General features: G+C 31.2%; 1 pseudogene; it reads right to left on the reverse strand.

Moving 5' to 3' along the window:
- Positions 1-2,837: 2,837 nt before the first annotated feature.
- On the reverse strand, positions 2,838-8,890 carry LOC107616495 (uncharacterized; annotated as a pseudogene).
- Between the last annotated feature and the right edge of the window lie 6,031 nt (positions 8,891-14,921).

Raw genomic sequence — 14,921 nt, forward strand, 5'->3', positions numbered from 1 at the left:
GAGTTGGAAGAGTTGACGGACTCTGGCGGCAGCAACGAGCTCAGAAAATGGAAGAAGAGATAGAGAGGATGGGGTTAGTGGTGGTGGTGGTGGTGGAGGAAAAAAGATGATGCAGATGATAATATGGGTAATTTGGAGTTTTTATGTGATTTTTTAGTGTTTGAATAATTTTGTTATATGGAACTCATGTTTTATGGGTACAAATGGTAATTTCCTTTTTTTATGGGTAGATGTGTCAGCGTTTTCAACTTTCGTGGGTAAAAATAGTAGTTTACTCTTTAAACTAATTTTCATTCCCTAAATCTTATTTGATTTTAGTCCATAGGTCGATTTGAATTAAATAAGCGGTCATTACAGTTCATTAATTAAAAATTAATTACGTTACGTGTTAAAAAAAATAATTATCTAAATTAATCTTTAAGAATTATAAAAGTAAATATTTTAGTTTTTTAAAAAATTAATATATAAATTAATCTCTAAAATTTTATTCCAACAGATAAATTAGTTCCAGTTTATTTTCTGGCATAATAATTATTCAAATTAGTTCCCAAAAATATTAAAAATAGATATTTTAATCTCCAAAAAAAATTAATATATAAATCAATTTTCAATATTTTTTATCAAACAAAATGGTCTCCTATCCATTTTATTTTTATTATATGTCAACCATTAATTCATTATTATTAGCTTAGCTTTGTGTATATAGACAATGACACTAACATATTGATACACTATTTTCGTTGAAAACAAACCAGATGAATAATAATGCTTTGAAATTCAAATTAAAATATTTTCTTTTAATACAAATATATTTTTTAAAATAAGACATCTTTTGATTATATTAAATACAAAAATATCAAATAATTTTAATTTTGAGTTTCTTATAAAATAATCTCTAATAATTTTATTGAACATTGTTATTGAGTGACTATATATATGCAAAAGCTCTTTTTATATTATAAATACATATATAAGAATCTAATGAATAAATTTATCATTGTTTTTTTCAAAAAATGTAAAAAATTATGGTACAATATTATTGTACAATTAATAATAATAATAATAATAATAATAATAATAATAATTATTATTATTATTATTTTATTTTATGTTACTTTTTTTTATGGCGGTGGACTGTTATGTTTGACGGAAAAAATGTTGGGGATTAATCTATATATTAATTTTTTTAGGACTAAAATATCCGCTTTTAAAATTTTTAGAGATTGATCTGGGTAATTACTCTACCAAAAAATAAATTGGGGATTGATTTGTCTGCTGGAGTAAAATTTTGAGGTTGTTTTTGTGTATTGATTTTTCTTGGAGATTAAAATGTCTATTTTTAAAATTATTGAGAACTGATTTGAATAATTACTCTAAAAAAATTAATCACCAATATAAAATATATGTATTTATATACAAAAATATAATAATAATTTTGTAGTTAATTTTTTGCGTGCATATAACAATTTTATTTATATTCTTTGAATCAGAAATATTTTATCTAATATTCCTCATGCGACTTAACACTAAATCTAACATGTAATCACCGTGAACAATTATAACATGAACCTTGGAATATGATGGGAAAAAAAAAAAAAGAGTAAAGTATCGTTTTTGTCCCTAATGTTTGGGGTAAGTTTCAAAGTTGTCCCCGTTTTAATCGTCCTATTTAAGTCTCTAACGTTTCAAATTTGACTCAATATTGTTCTGCCGTTAGGGATTCGTTAACAGAATTGACGGCGGGACAAAATTGAGACGATTTTGAAACGTTAGGGACTTAAATAGGACGAAAATGTTAGGGACAAAAACGATACATAAAAATAAATGTTAATTTAATTTTATCTTTCAATAATATTAATTTTTTACTGTACATAGTATTCAATTATTTTTTAATTACATCTAAATAAATTACACTTAATCGCATTGCTTTCATTTTAAATAAATTTATTTTTTTATAATTTTAAAGAATTTTGATACATTAGAGACAAAAGGAATAATTTATATTTTATTGTATATATATTTTTTTTCTGCAAGTTTATATACTAGTCATTCTACAAACATTTCATGATAACTAAAAATCTTTAAGAGTAAAATTATAAAAAAATTAATTTATTTAAAATAAAAGTAATATGATTAAGTGTAATTTACTTAGATGTGATTAAAAAATAATTGAATACTATGTATAATAAAAAATTGATATTATTCAAAGATAAAATTAAAATTTATTTCTATGTATCATTTTTGTCCCCAATGTTTTCGTCTTATTTAAGTTCCTAACGTTTCAAAATTGTCTCAATTTTGTCCCGCCGTCAATTCTGTTAACGGATCCCTAATGGTAGGACAACATTGAGTCAGTTTTGAAACGTTAGGGACTTAAATAGGACGATTGAAACGTTAGGAACAACTTTGGGACTTACCCCAAACATTGGGGACAAAAACGATACTTTACTAAAAAAAAAGATACGAGAACAATTATACCATGAAACTTGGATAAATAATCTCCATGACATAAGAGACCTACAAACCAACCAATTATAATTTATGAGAAGTGCTAGGAAGTTAGTAATTTTTATAATTTGTAGTTATTAAATAGTCATTAATGATGTTTATAATGATGTATAATTACTCATTTTTTTATATGATTACATGCTGACCAGAATTTAATAAAGTTGTTGGCCTAGACTTTTTTATGATTTATATAGGAGTTCGTAACCGTCCTAGTAACATATTAGAGCCGGTGAATGGTTACTTTTTATTTTTTTACCCATATTGCTTGTAAAGAATATAGTAATATGGTACATTACACTGCAATGCAAAGAAGAAGTGGAAACTATAAACCAAATGATAAATATTGAAATGCTCAAATAAAATAAGAATTCATCAAAGTTCAACACCACATTATAGCTAGTTAACTAGCTTTTAATCTCAAAGCCAAGGCTTAATATTTCTATCAAAGATGCCTGGTCCATAGGTTGAGTTAAAGATGAGAACAAGCAATGGAAACTGCAACCAAATGTATAAAGCAACTGGAACAGAGGCAAGCAGAATGATGGGAGTGACAATCCATGATCGGTTTTGTAGCATAAGGAAAAGAGCGGCACAAAAGGCAGCCATCATAGTTGCAAGAGAGATGAACATAGCGGAAAGGCCTATGATGAGCCTTTTGGGCAGTGACTCGAGAAAATCATCCTCTGCATAGCGAGAAGTGAGGAGCCCCAGAAACACAAGCAGGGAAGTTGTGGAAGAGAAGGGTGACACTGCATCTGATATTATAAACAGCATAAATAGGTTTTTATGCAAGAAGATTGGATATCCATTGTTTTGGTCATTGCCACCGGAACAGTGAAAGCAGCAGCAAAGGTGATGGTAGCTGCAAGGGCTGCTACAAGAGCACAAGAACTTGCCGTTTTTTTGGTCCATTTCTCACCTTCCTTCACCAAATCCCTATGTTCCTTTGTGAACAATTCTCTAGTTGTCAAATTGTTTGAGTTTAATTGTTCCTTTACCTTAGGTGGCGTGATGCTCTCCACTTCCTACATACATAGACAACTCCATGAAATTAAAATACCAAGAACTTGTGTTCAAATTTATTTGTCAATTCTAATTAACCTAAAAAATAAAATAAAAAACATTTATTATGAAGTGAAATGGAAGAATTTAGATCTTCTAAAGTGATAAAGTTAGTAAAATGGTAAAATGATATATTGGAATAATTTGGTAAAGTTGCATAAATCAAATTGATTTGTATTCTAAATTTCTAACTCATATTAACTAGCTATATTGGAAGTAATGTGCGGTGGCCAATTATTGGTAAATTTATTACAAGGGAAGGCTACCAAATACATTCTCAAAAGATTTAAATACGGATAAAAATTATTTTTAAAAAATAAAAATATTTAAAAAATTAAAAAATATTATAAAAATAATAAAAATGTTTTTTTTATAAGTTTCAGATGATATTTATAAAAAGTGCATGTAAAAAAATTAGTGTAAAATTTGATCTATGATTTTTTTTATTTTTTAAAGAAATTTTGGCTATTAACCAAAAAATCACAAAATACTATATCAAAATTTGATCTTTAAAATATTTTAAATATATATATAATACTTGAATTCTTTTGTCATGTTTTAATTTTTTTTTAGGATGCTTTCATCATTTTAATTTTTTAAAACGAGTAATGATTAAGAGTTTTAGTTCATTCCCCTATATAGCTCTTAAATGAGTAAAATTTAAATATTACATTATTTTTTGAAAACATAAAAAAGAAAAACTCAAAACTTTAATTTTTTTTAGAAATTTGGAAGATAATCAGAAAAATTAGTGAAAATAAAAAATTTTGAGAAAATAAAAAATTACTATACAAGCTAAGATTAATGAATTTAGTAACTGAAATGAAAGCTTATGAAGAGGACTTATCCAATAAAAAAAAAGTAAAAAAAATACTCATTAGTTTACCTTTCAAATTCGATCCTAAAGTGTCTATAACTGAAAAAATTAAGAATTTATCAACGCTAATATTAATATATTTAATAAGCTTACTGTACACTTTTGAACAAAGATTAGCAAGTCAAGATGATGAAGATTCAATAGAAAATGCATTTCAGTCTAATTTCAATATAAAATTTCAGAATCTAAATAAAAAAAAGGAGGAAAAAACAAGTAAATTCTAGATGTTTAGACACTTCTAGAAAAATAGAAAATAAACTGAAGATAGAAAATAATGCTCTCCTTGTGGCATAGGCAAGAAAACCAACCACCTAGAGAAGAATTGTTGACATCGTGGAAAACTACAGTGCCGCAATTGTAAAAAGTTTGGGCATATGGAGAAAGACTATAGGATGAAGATCAATCATTGCGCAGACTTCTCTAAAGAAAAGGAAGGAGACGAGTGTATATTCTATGCGTTATCACAAGAAGAGTGCAAGAAGAAAGATGACATATGGTATCTCGATAGTGGTTGTAGTAATCACATGACAGGTGATCAAAGCCTATTCAGTGACATCAATAAATCTGTTCGATCTGGCATCAGACTTGGAGACGAAATGATCGTGCAGGCAGATAGTAAAGGTACAATCACTGTCCACACCAAGATAGGAACTAAGAATATTCATGATATTCTATTAATTTCTAAACTAGCACATAATCTACTTAGTATTGGCCAAATGATGGAGCAAGTCTATGTATTACACTTTGAAGAAGACTCATACACCATAAGTGAAAGAAAAACTAAAAAACTTCTAGCGATCATCAAAATGAAAAACATGAGCTTTTCACTCAAATGGAGTTATATCATAGAAACTGCATTAAAGGCACAAGAAGATAATTCATAGTTGTGGTATCGATGATTTGGCCATTTTCATTTTCACGGATTACGGTTGTCACATCAAAAGCAATTAATAAGAGATCTACCAAGCATCACAGAGATTAATCGACCTTGCGAATGATGCTTACTTGGCAAGCAACATCGTCAAGCATTTCCTTTTAGAAGAGCTTGATGAGCCAAGGAGATGTTTGAATTAGTTCACATTAATATTTGTGGTCCAATGAAGACTCCATCACTCAATAACAACAGGTACTTCATTCTCTTCATCAATGATTATACTAGAATGATGTGGGTATATTTTCAACGTGAGAGATCAGAAATTTTGGACATCTTTAAGAAGTTCAAGCAACATCTGGAGAAGTAAAATGGTCGTAGCATCAAGGTACTTCGTAGTGACAGAGAAACTGAATACATTTCTAAAGAATTTAATAAATTCTACGAAGAAGAGGGTGTCGAGCGTCAACTCACATACAGTAGGATATGCTCCTGAGCAAAATAGAGTATCTGAGAGAAAAAATAGAACTGTGATAAAGATGGCATGCTTGATCCTCAAGGAGAAAAATCTGCCAAACATTTTTTGGGCAGAAGCTGTTTACACAGTAGTATACCTACTAAATTGTTGTCCACTAAGGCAATAGAAAATAAAATTCATATCGAAGCATGGAGTGGATGAAAACCTTCCACAAAGCATCTAAAAGTCTTTAAATGCATATGCTATGTCCACATTCCCATACAAAAAAGAAGCAAGCTGGTTGAGAAGACAGAAAAAAGAATCTTCTTTGGATATAGTACACAATCAAAAGGATATCGTGTGTATAACTTACAAATAAAGAAACTCATAATCAGTAAAGATGTGGAGTTCGACGAAAATGTTTCATGAAACTAGAAAGATGAAAACGTCGAGAAAAGAAGTATTGGAGTATCACAACAACCACCTAGACTAAAAGAACAAGAACGTGAAAAAAAGCAAGCACAACTACTCCAACAGAAGAAGCAACAACTAATAATTCTTCTCCAAAAAAAAACAAGATCTCTACAAGACGTATATGAAATATGCAATTGTCAAGATCGAGCTTACAAGCTTTGAAGAAGCAGAAAAGCAAGAAGAATGGAGAAATGCCATAAAAGAAGAAATCAAGATGATTGAGAAGAACAACATATGAGAACTAGTAAATCACCCTTCAAATAAAGATCTTATTGGAGTCAAACGGGTATACAAGACTAAGCTCAATCCTAATAGATCTATTCAGAAGCATAAAGTAAGGCTCGTAGCTAAAGGATATGCACAAATTTCTGAGATAAATTACATAGAGACATTTGCAGCTGTAACTCGCCTAGATACAATAAAGGTGCTCATTGCACTAGCCGCACAAAAGCAATAAAAGATTTATCAACTGGATGTGAAATCTGCCTGTCTAAATAGAGAACTGGTAAACAAAGTATATATTGATCAACCACAAGAGTTCGTTGTAGAAGAACATGAAAACTATGTGCTAAGGCTAAAAAAAGTACCCTATGAACTCAAGCAAGCTCTACGAGTATGGTACAGTCGAATTGATAAATATTTCACTGATCATGAATTTAGGAGGAGTAAAAGTGAGCCTACACTCTACATCAAGACGCAAGGTAATTCAAACACTCTCATAGTTTTTTTGTATGTGGACGATCTTATCTACATAGGAAACAATGAGTCTATATGATTAGAGAATTCAAAAAAAAAAAATGAAGCAAACATTTGAGATAACCGACTTAGGATTGATACACTATTTTCTTGGCATTGAGGTAAACCAAAATGAAGACAAAATTTTCATCTCACAAAAAAAAATACACTCAAAATTTACTACAAAGGTTCAAGATGAATAATTGCAAAGCAGTATCTATTCTTCTAATCCATAATGAGAAATTACAAAAAGAAAATGGATCTGGAGAGGCAGATGCTTTGCAATACAAAAGTCACATTGGAAGTCTCTTTTATCTAACTACCACAAGATCTGACATCATGTATGCAACAAGTCTACTATCAAAATTCATGCAAAAGCCAAGTCAGAAGCACTATGGGACTGCAAGAAGAATTATGACATTCATTATAAATCTATCGAAAATCTAAAACTACTTGGATATACCGATAGTGATTGGGCAGGATCAATTGATAACATGAAATAAAAGAACTTCTTGATATGCATTTATACTAGGATCTGGAGTATTCTCTTGGACATCAAAAAAATAAGAAACTGTGACTCAATCATCTGCTGAAACTGAGTATGTTGCAGTCGCAACTGCTACTAGTCAAACAATATGGCTAAAGAAAATATTCGAAGACATAGGAGAGCAACAAGAAGAACCAACAACTATATCGTGCGACAGCAAGTCAGCAATAGTAATGGCAAACAATCCAGTCTATCATAGTAGGACCAAGCATATAGCTATCAAGTATTATTTTATACGAGAAGCTATATTGGCAAAAAAGATAAAGATCGAGTATTGCAAACACAGATGAATAACTGGCAGACATCTTCACTAAAGCACTACCAAGATCAAAGTTCGAACTATTTTCGAGAGATGCTTGAAATTACACAAATATGCATCAAGGAGGAGTATTAATAATGCTACACATTTGTAGAACTTTCTAGAATTTTCATGATCTTATTTTGTAAAAATAAATATCTGGATATTATGATAGAGAAATCTAGAAGTTAAGTAAATAAATCAAGTACTAAAAATATCTAGGTTAATATCTAGAAATATCTAATATTTGAAATTATCTAAAATCAACTTATGGAGTCTATAAATAGGCCATTATAGAATTTATTGTAACTAACTAACAAACATATTAAATTCCACTAGAATTTGTACTCTCTCCTTAACCCATCAATAATATAATTATCAAATTTTTTAAACTATTTATCCAAACTACTTATTCATCAAAATTATTTTTGTTATAATATTCAAGTCTATAATACACTAAACCAACATTAAACTATTTCAAAAAACTAACATAACACCTTCTTAACAATTATCATGATAGTATTTCTCCGTAGATATTTGCTATTAAGTATTTGAAAAATTCTTTCAAGTAATTCAGAAAAAAAATGAGTTGAAGTACTTTTCTTTCATTTATTTGAAATAATATATGATTTACCTTAAACCATTGAAGTTCTCGTTTGCATTTGTAAAAGTGCCCCGGGAATAGGACTAAGGTGTTCTGGTGGAGCTAGCAATCCTGCCATATGAAGCATATAATTTCCATGGGTGTCAGAGGAGCTTGAAAATGTACGATTGAGAGTAAGACCATGAAAAAGATTGTAAACGCTTGTTTGGCGATACTGAACAGCAACAGAAAATATGTGCTTTCTATCTTGGGTTCATGTCCACAAAAGGCCTAAGTGCGTCTTTAATGCTTCAACAATGAATGTAGCATTCCCTTGTTTCGCTACCATAAGTATCGCGTTCTGCATTCCACTTCTTGAGATTTCTTCTTCATTTTCCGAAGAAATTGCATTGCACGCAGCACGTAGCAGCATAAGAAATTGCTCATCAACTAACTTTGCTTCGTATATTTTCTTCATTCCTATTGTTTACAAATAAATAAAGAGTGAATAGCCAAAATCATTCCTGAAAGATACTCCGATCTTCATTTTGGTTCTCGAAAGATAAAGTTAATCGAAAGGGAAAGTATGAGGAGTCAATGGAATATTTGTACAATGTGTACAATGGAAGTTTATGAAGTATTAGAGATATAACCATTAGTATTATCTTTTCTTATCAGGTGAAGCTTTTGAGATGAGTGGTATCATGACATGGTATTAGAGTGTTAGATCTGAAAGGTCAAGAGTTCGATCCTTGGTGAACCCCAAAATCAGTTTAAGCTTTTGGGAAGATGTTTATTATCCCTAGTACTCGGATGATTATTCTAGATAGTATGGGGGATGTTCATTTTGTAACTCAATAGCCCATTGTACAAATTGTACAAATAGTTCATTATCTCCCTAGCGGGATCCTAATCGAAATCGTCCCCGAAAGATACACGATTGGTCACGTTACTCCTTCCGTCAGTTGGATGATGACGTGGGGGGCTAATGCCACGCGTCACAAGATGATTGGTTGACGTGTCAGATCAGTGACACGTGGCATGCCACGTGACACTTGATATGTAAAAAAGTTATTTATAATCAAAATAGTCCTTGAAAGTTCAGACGTAAGTCATTTTCAACCCTGAAATTTTAAAAATTAATCTAATTAGTCCTTATGTAAAAAATAAAAAAAAAATTATATAAGGACTAATTTGATTAATTTTTAAAATTTCAGGGATGAAAATGACTTACGTCTTAACTTTCAAGGACTGTTTTGATTATAAATAACTTTTTTACATGTCAAGTGCCACATGACATGCCACGTGTCACTGACCTGACACATAGCATGCCAAGTGTCACTGAGCTGACACGTCAACCAATCATCTTGTGACGCGTGGCATTAGCCCCCTCACGTCATCATATGCCACGTGGCACTTAACATAACACGTCATCATCCAACTGACGAAAGAACTAACGTGACCAATCGTGTATTTTTCGGGGACGATTTCGATTAACTTTATCTTTCGAGGACAAAAATGGAAATCGAATATCTTTCAGAGACAATTTTGGCTATTTACTCAATACACAAACCATCCATTCGTTTTTTAGAATAGAGTATCTATGAGAGGAAAAAAATAAAAGAAAAAAATAAAAAAATTTAAAATACCACCTAAATAAAATCAACACATTTATCGAAATGAAAATATACACTGATTTTTTTTTTTTATAAACTATAAAGTTTTGATATGAATAAACTATAAAGTTACTGTGCTTCATAAACTATAAAGTTAGAAAGCCTTTCTAAAACATGTCATGAAATATTTTCAAACAGCTCCAATTTTTTTAAAAATAAAACGACTACGGATAACTTTATATTTTAATAAAATTTTAATTTATCCTTATAAAATTATTGTTTTAGAATTAATTGTTCTATTAATTTTTATAATTTTACTAAATTTTTAATTAGATATTTTATAACTTAAAACTTTACAATTAAATTCTTATATTAGATAAAAAAATTAATTTGATCCTTTTTTAAAATATTATATGTATACTAAAAATCAGTTATTATATATTTAGTTTATTTAAATTAAATAATATAATATAAAAGCAGAACCAGCGGAAGAACCCTGGAAGACGATGCAGAAGCAGAAGAGAGGCTCCACGATCACCTCGTCCTCCATTTATAACTCTACCGGTGATGTGCTGACGAAGGAGACAAGGACGGCAACAATGGCGGTGGCGGTGGCGGTGGCGATGGCGATGGCGACGACATTGAGATTCTAGGGTTTCAGAGAGAATGAAAGATCTCACTCTCCCTCGTCCTCTCTCTCTTTCTCAAAGCCCTGTTTGATTTTTTTTGATTGGGCTGAGTTAATAATTATTTGAGTTAGATTATTTTAGAATAATTAATTGAATTGGGAGTATTATATCAGTGGGAGTTTTATAATTTGTCACAAATAAAATATATTATGGAGGTTTTAATAACTCCCATTAAAAAACTATCATAAATAAATATAAATTTTGTAGTGGGAGTTGTATTCAGTATATTTTATTATTAGCATGACATTCTCCATAAATAGACAAGAGAAACTACGAGAATATATGAAATTCTTAATTTTTAGACTTTTGATTGTAGAATAACAAATGCAGGTAGCCCTCTTATCAAGAATTCATCACAGGAACTTGGTTCCTCTGATTGGATACTGTGAAGAAGAATATCAGCATATTATGGTTTATGAGTATATGCACAATGGCACTTTAAGGGATCACCTTCATGGTCTAACAACTAAATCCTACGTTTTCTTTTAATCTGTTTATTTAGCACTACAAATTATCCCATGACATGTGTTTCCAATGTTTTCACAGAACCTTCCAAGCAAAAGAACTTAGACTGGCTAACTCGACTTCGAATTGCAGAAGATGCAGCCAAAGGTTCAGTAGTAAAATTACCTTTCACAGTCCATTTAAGTTCTTCCAAGTTAACAGTTGAACAAACAGACTTACCTCGCTTGTTAGAGATCGATGCTTTGACTCATCGGAAACCTTGATGCTTCACAGCAGAGCAGAGAAGCGGTCGGGAGAGAGCACACAATTTCTTTGACACTTCACAGAGAGGGTGAGTGAGAGAGAGTGAGAGAATGAGCGAGAAGAAGAAAGTGAGGCACATAATGCTTACTTGGTGAGCGCGGTAATGAGCGGCGACGGTGAACCAAGAAACACATAACTCAAGGCAAGTGGTAGTGACTAATTACACAGCTTGAGCCTGTGACCTAGAAATGATTTGGAGAAACTTAAAGCATTGCTCCAAGGCTCCCTTCCATATCCAGTATACAAAAAATTTAGGGAAAAAAAAAATAAAAAAGCCAGCAATAAAGAAATATATATCTGAAATATTATTAAAATTAATCATGATAAGAAGTTAATTTTTCACCTAATAAAATAAAAAACGTATCACCAGGTACTCTGCATAATTCATGTTTTTACATTATTGTACAGTTCTATGATTTATTACCTTTGAATAATAGAAAAGATATAATGGAATAATGACATGCAATTGAATATAATTGAGGTATGAATGGACAGTTAAGCTACTTTTTTGCACATGAATCAGATATATACAGCATAATAAGCTTAAGAATGATTATGATTTATGAAGTAGCACTTCACATGGTAGAGTTATGTAACTTATATCTAATGGGAACTCAACCCCAACCCCAACTTGTTATGATACTATTAATCAAATTTTAGTAAAACCCAAATTACTATCTGCATTCTCACATCAAAGCACATGAAAAAAAATTAAATGCGAACAAAATCCAAACAACAAAATTAAAATTAACCTAGAGACTTCATCAGCTACAAGATTAGAAAAAAAATAGAACCTGGTGCAAATTGACAAATATGAGTTACAGGGAGAGGGGGAGGATGCTGTTTGAACTTAAAAAAGATGGTCATACCAATCCAAAGTTCTCTACCTCTTAATTTGACCCAAAATTCCAATGTTGCAGCAAGTGAAATCCCACATAGGTAGAATGCTCCTAGATTTATGAAAGGCCCAAGGTGCTGCCATCCACAGCCTCTAGATATGCAAACAGAAGATTTATGGTAGATAATGTTTAATCTAACCTGGCAACAGCTGATGAAGAGATTTGTTGTGTTGGTATAGAATTTCTCAAAATGAAATCTCGTTGCAAGCATAGTTCTATACCAACAAACAATCCTCCCAATAAAAAATATGGTTTTGTCACAAGTACAAACTCCAATAAAAATTAACCTAAGTATTTAAACCTCGGGTCGTCTCACAAAGAATTGCAATGAAGTAGTCAATTATTGGCTATGAAGGACAAGGGGTTTGATTGATAAAAGGGCACGAAATTAAATGAGCAAGAAATTAAATGACAAGAAGAGTAAATCAAGCAAGTGACTAAAGAAAGCAAGTAATAAAAAGAGAGACATTCATGGCAAGGTTTGAGAATATAGGCTTTCTATCCTAGTCACACAATAATTAACAAGAATTTATCCTATTTCGTCATCTCCAAAGTTGGAAGAAGGTGTAAGTTATCTTCCATGAGAGAAAGTCAAACAAAACTAGTTAATCTCAATCCAAAAATCCTAATCAACTTACTAATGGAATTAGCAAGAAATTAGAGTCAATAAAAATCATATTAATTAACAACTCTAGATCACCAACATGAGTTGGGTAATCATGACTCAAGATTACCAAATTACTCTTTTCAAGCCAAGAATGCTCAAGATCTACTCTAACATTCAACCAAGCATTTTGTCAAATACTTGGAAGGTGTAAAAGGAAAGCATGGTAAAAGTGCAAGAAATATAAATCTACCAACTACTAATTACAAGGAAAGTAAAATTCATAGCTCAAATTAACAATAAAAGAACATCAAATATTAAATTCATTAAAAGAGATCCAAATCCAACGTGAGTGCATGAACATAAAAGAAGCATAAAAGTAAAATTAACATCACAAACTAAGAGAATGAAGGTGTAGAAGCAAGAATTCATAAAGGAAACAAGATGAAAACATGAAATTGGACCTAGATCTAAGAGGAATTAACCTAATCCTAACCAAATTCTAGAGAGAAGAGGGAGTTTCTCTCTCTAGAAAACTAACTAAAGGCTCATTATGACTAACTAAGTGCTCCCCCTTGCTTAAGCTTGAATTCTGCATGAAATACCCTCAGAAACGAGTTGGATTTGGGCCTGGGCAGCTCAGAAATCACCCCCAGCGATTTCACTTTAAGTGGGTCACGTGCCGAACGTCACACGTGCGCGTCGCTGGCAAAAACCTCTACTCATGCGTACGCGTGAGTGACGCGTGCGCGTGGCTTGAAAATCTCCAATGCACGCGTACGCGTGCATGACGCGTGCGCGTGGCCCTCAATTCTCCAAAAGCTCATTTCTTCATGATTTCTCCACTTTGCATGCTTTTCTCTTTACTTCTTCCATCCAATACTTGCTTTATGAACCTGAAATCACTCAACAAACACATCAAGACATTGAATGGAATTAAAGTGAATTAAAATCACCAATTTAAGGGCCTAAAAATCATGTTTTTACACTTAAGCACAAATTAAGGGAGAATTATGAATCCATGCTATTTCATTGAATAATTGTGAGAAAAGGTGATAAAATCTCCCAAAATAAGCACAAGATAAACCACAAAATTGGAGTTTATCAGCAGCCCCAATTCCAAAAGAAATAGAATAGTGTTAAGATCGTATCGAGACTGCACAAGAAAAATATGACTTAGATTTCTAACAAGAAAAGTTATGCTATGTTACAAAACTTACCAAACTGAAAGAACTGATGTTTCAAGTTCTGGATCTGCTAAAATGATAGAATCAAAATTCAGTAAATAATCTCAACCAGAGGAAATAGAACATAGTTCATAAGGTATTAGTTATACTACACGAATCTCAAATCTAGCATTTAATTATATATAAAATGCAGTCAATTACAACATAAAGCAAACAATAAGTTTTGTTACCAATTTAAAATTATGGACCTGACTCAACTCTAAAAGCAATTTCACAGGAGAAGGCTATTTGGCCATATTCCTAGACGATATTGATATGGAACTTGTCAATTACAAAAGCAATCATCGAAAAAGGAAACATAAAACCATACAAATTCACTCAATTGTTTGGAGCTTCACACATTTATCTGATGTTATCAATCCAAATATCATCATCACCTACACAACTAAATGAGCACTTCCAGGTTCCAATATCAATTAAGATGAAAAAAATTCTCATAAGTTGCACAAAAAAAAAAAAAAAAGATACTCATCCTGTACTAGCTCTGCACTCAACTAACTTGGAGAGCTGTGTCAATGCCTACCTTAAAAGCTTAACTTTCTGAATGTCAATGTCCTGCTTGTACCCTTCATCTCCAACAATAAATCCATGTCCTGATTTTATATCTGTACACCATAACCAACTTATATATAAATAAAAATAATAATCAATCAGATAAATAACAGATTAAATCTTGTTTACCTACA

The sequence above is a fragment of the Arachis ipaensis genome, chromosome B9, assembly GCF_059453495.1.
Source record: "Arachis ipaensis isolate K30076 ecotype BB chromosome B9, ASM5945349v1, whole genome shotgun sequence".
NCBI classification, from domain to species: Eukaryota; Viridiplantae; Streptophyta; class Magnoliopsida; order Fabales; family Fabaceae; genus Arachis; species Arachis ipaensis.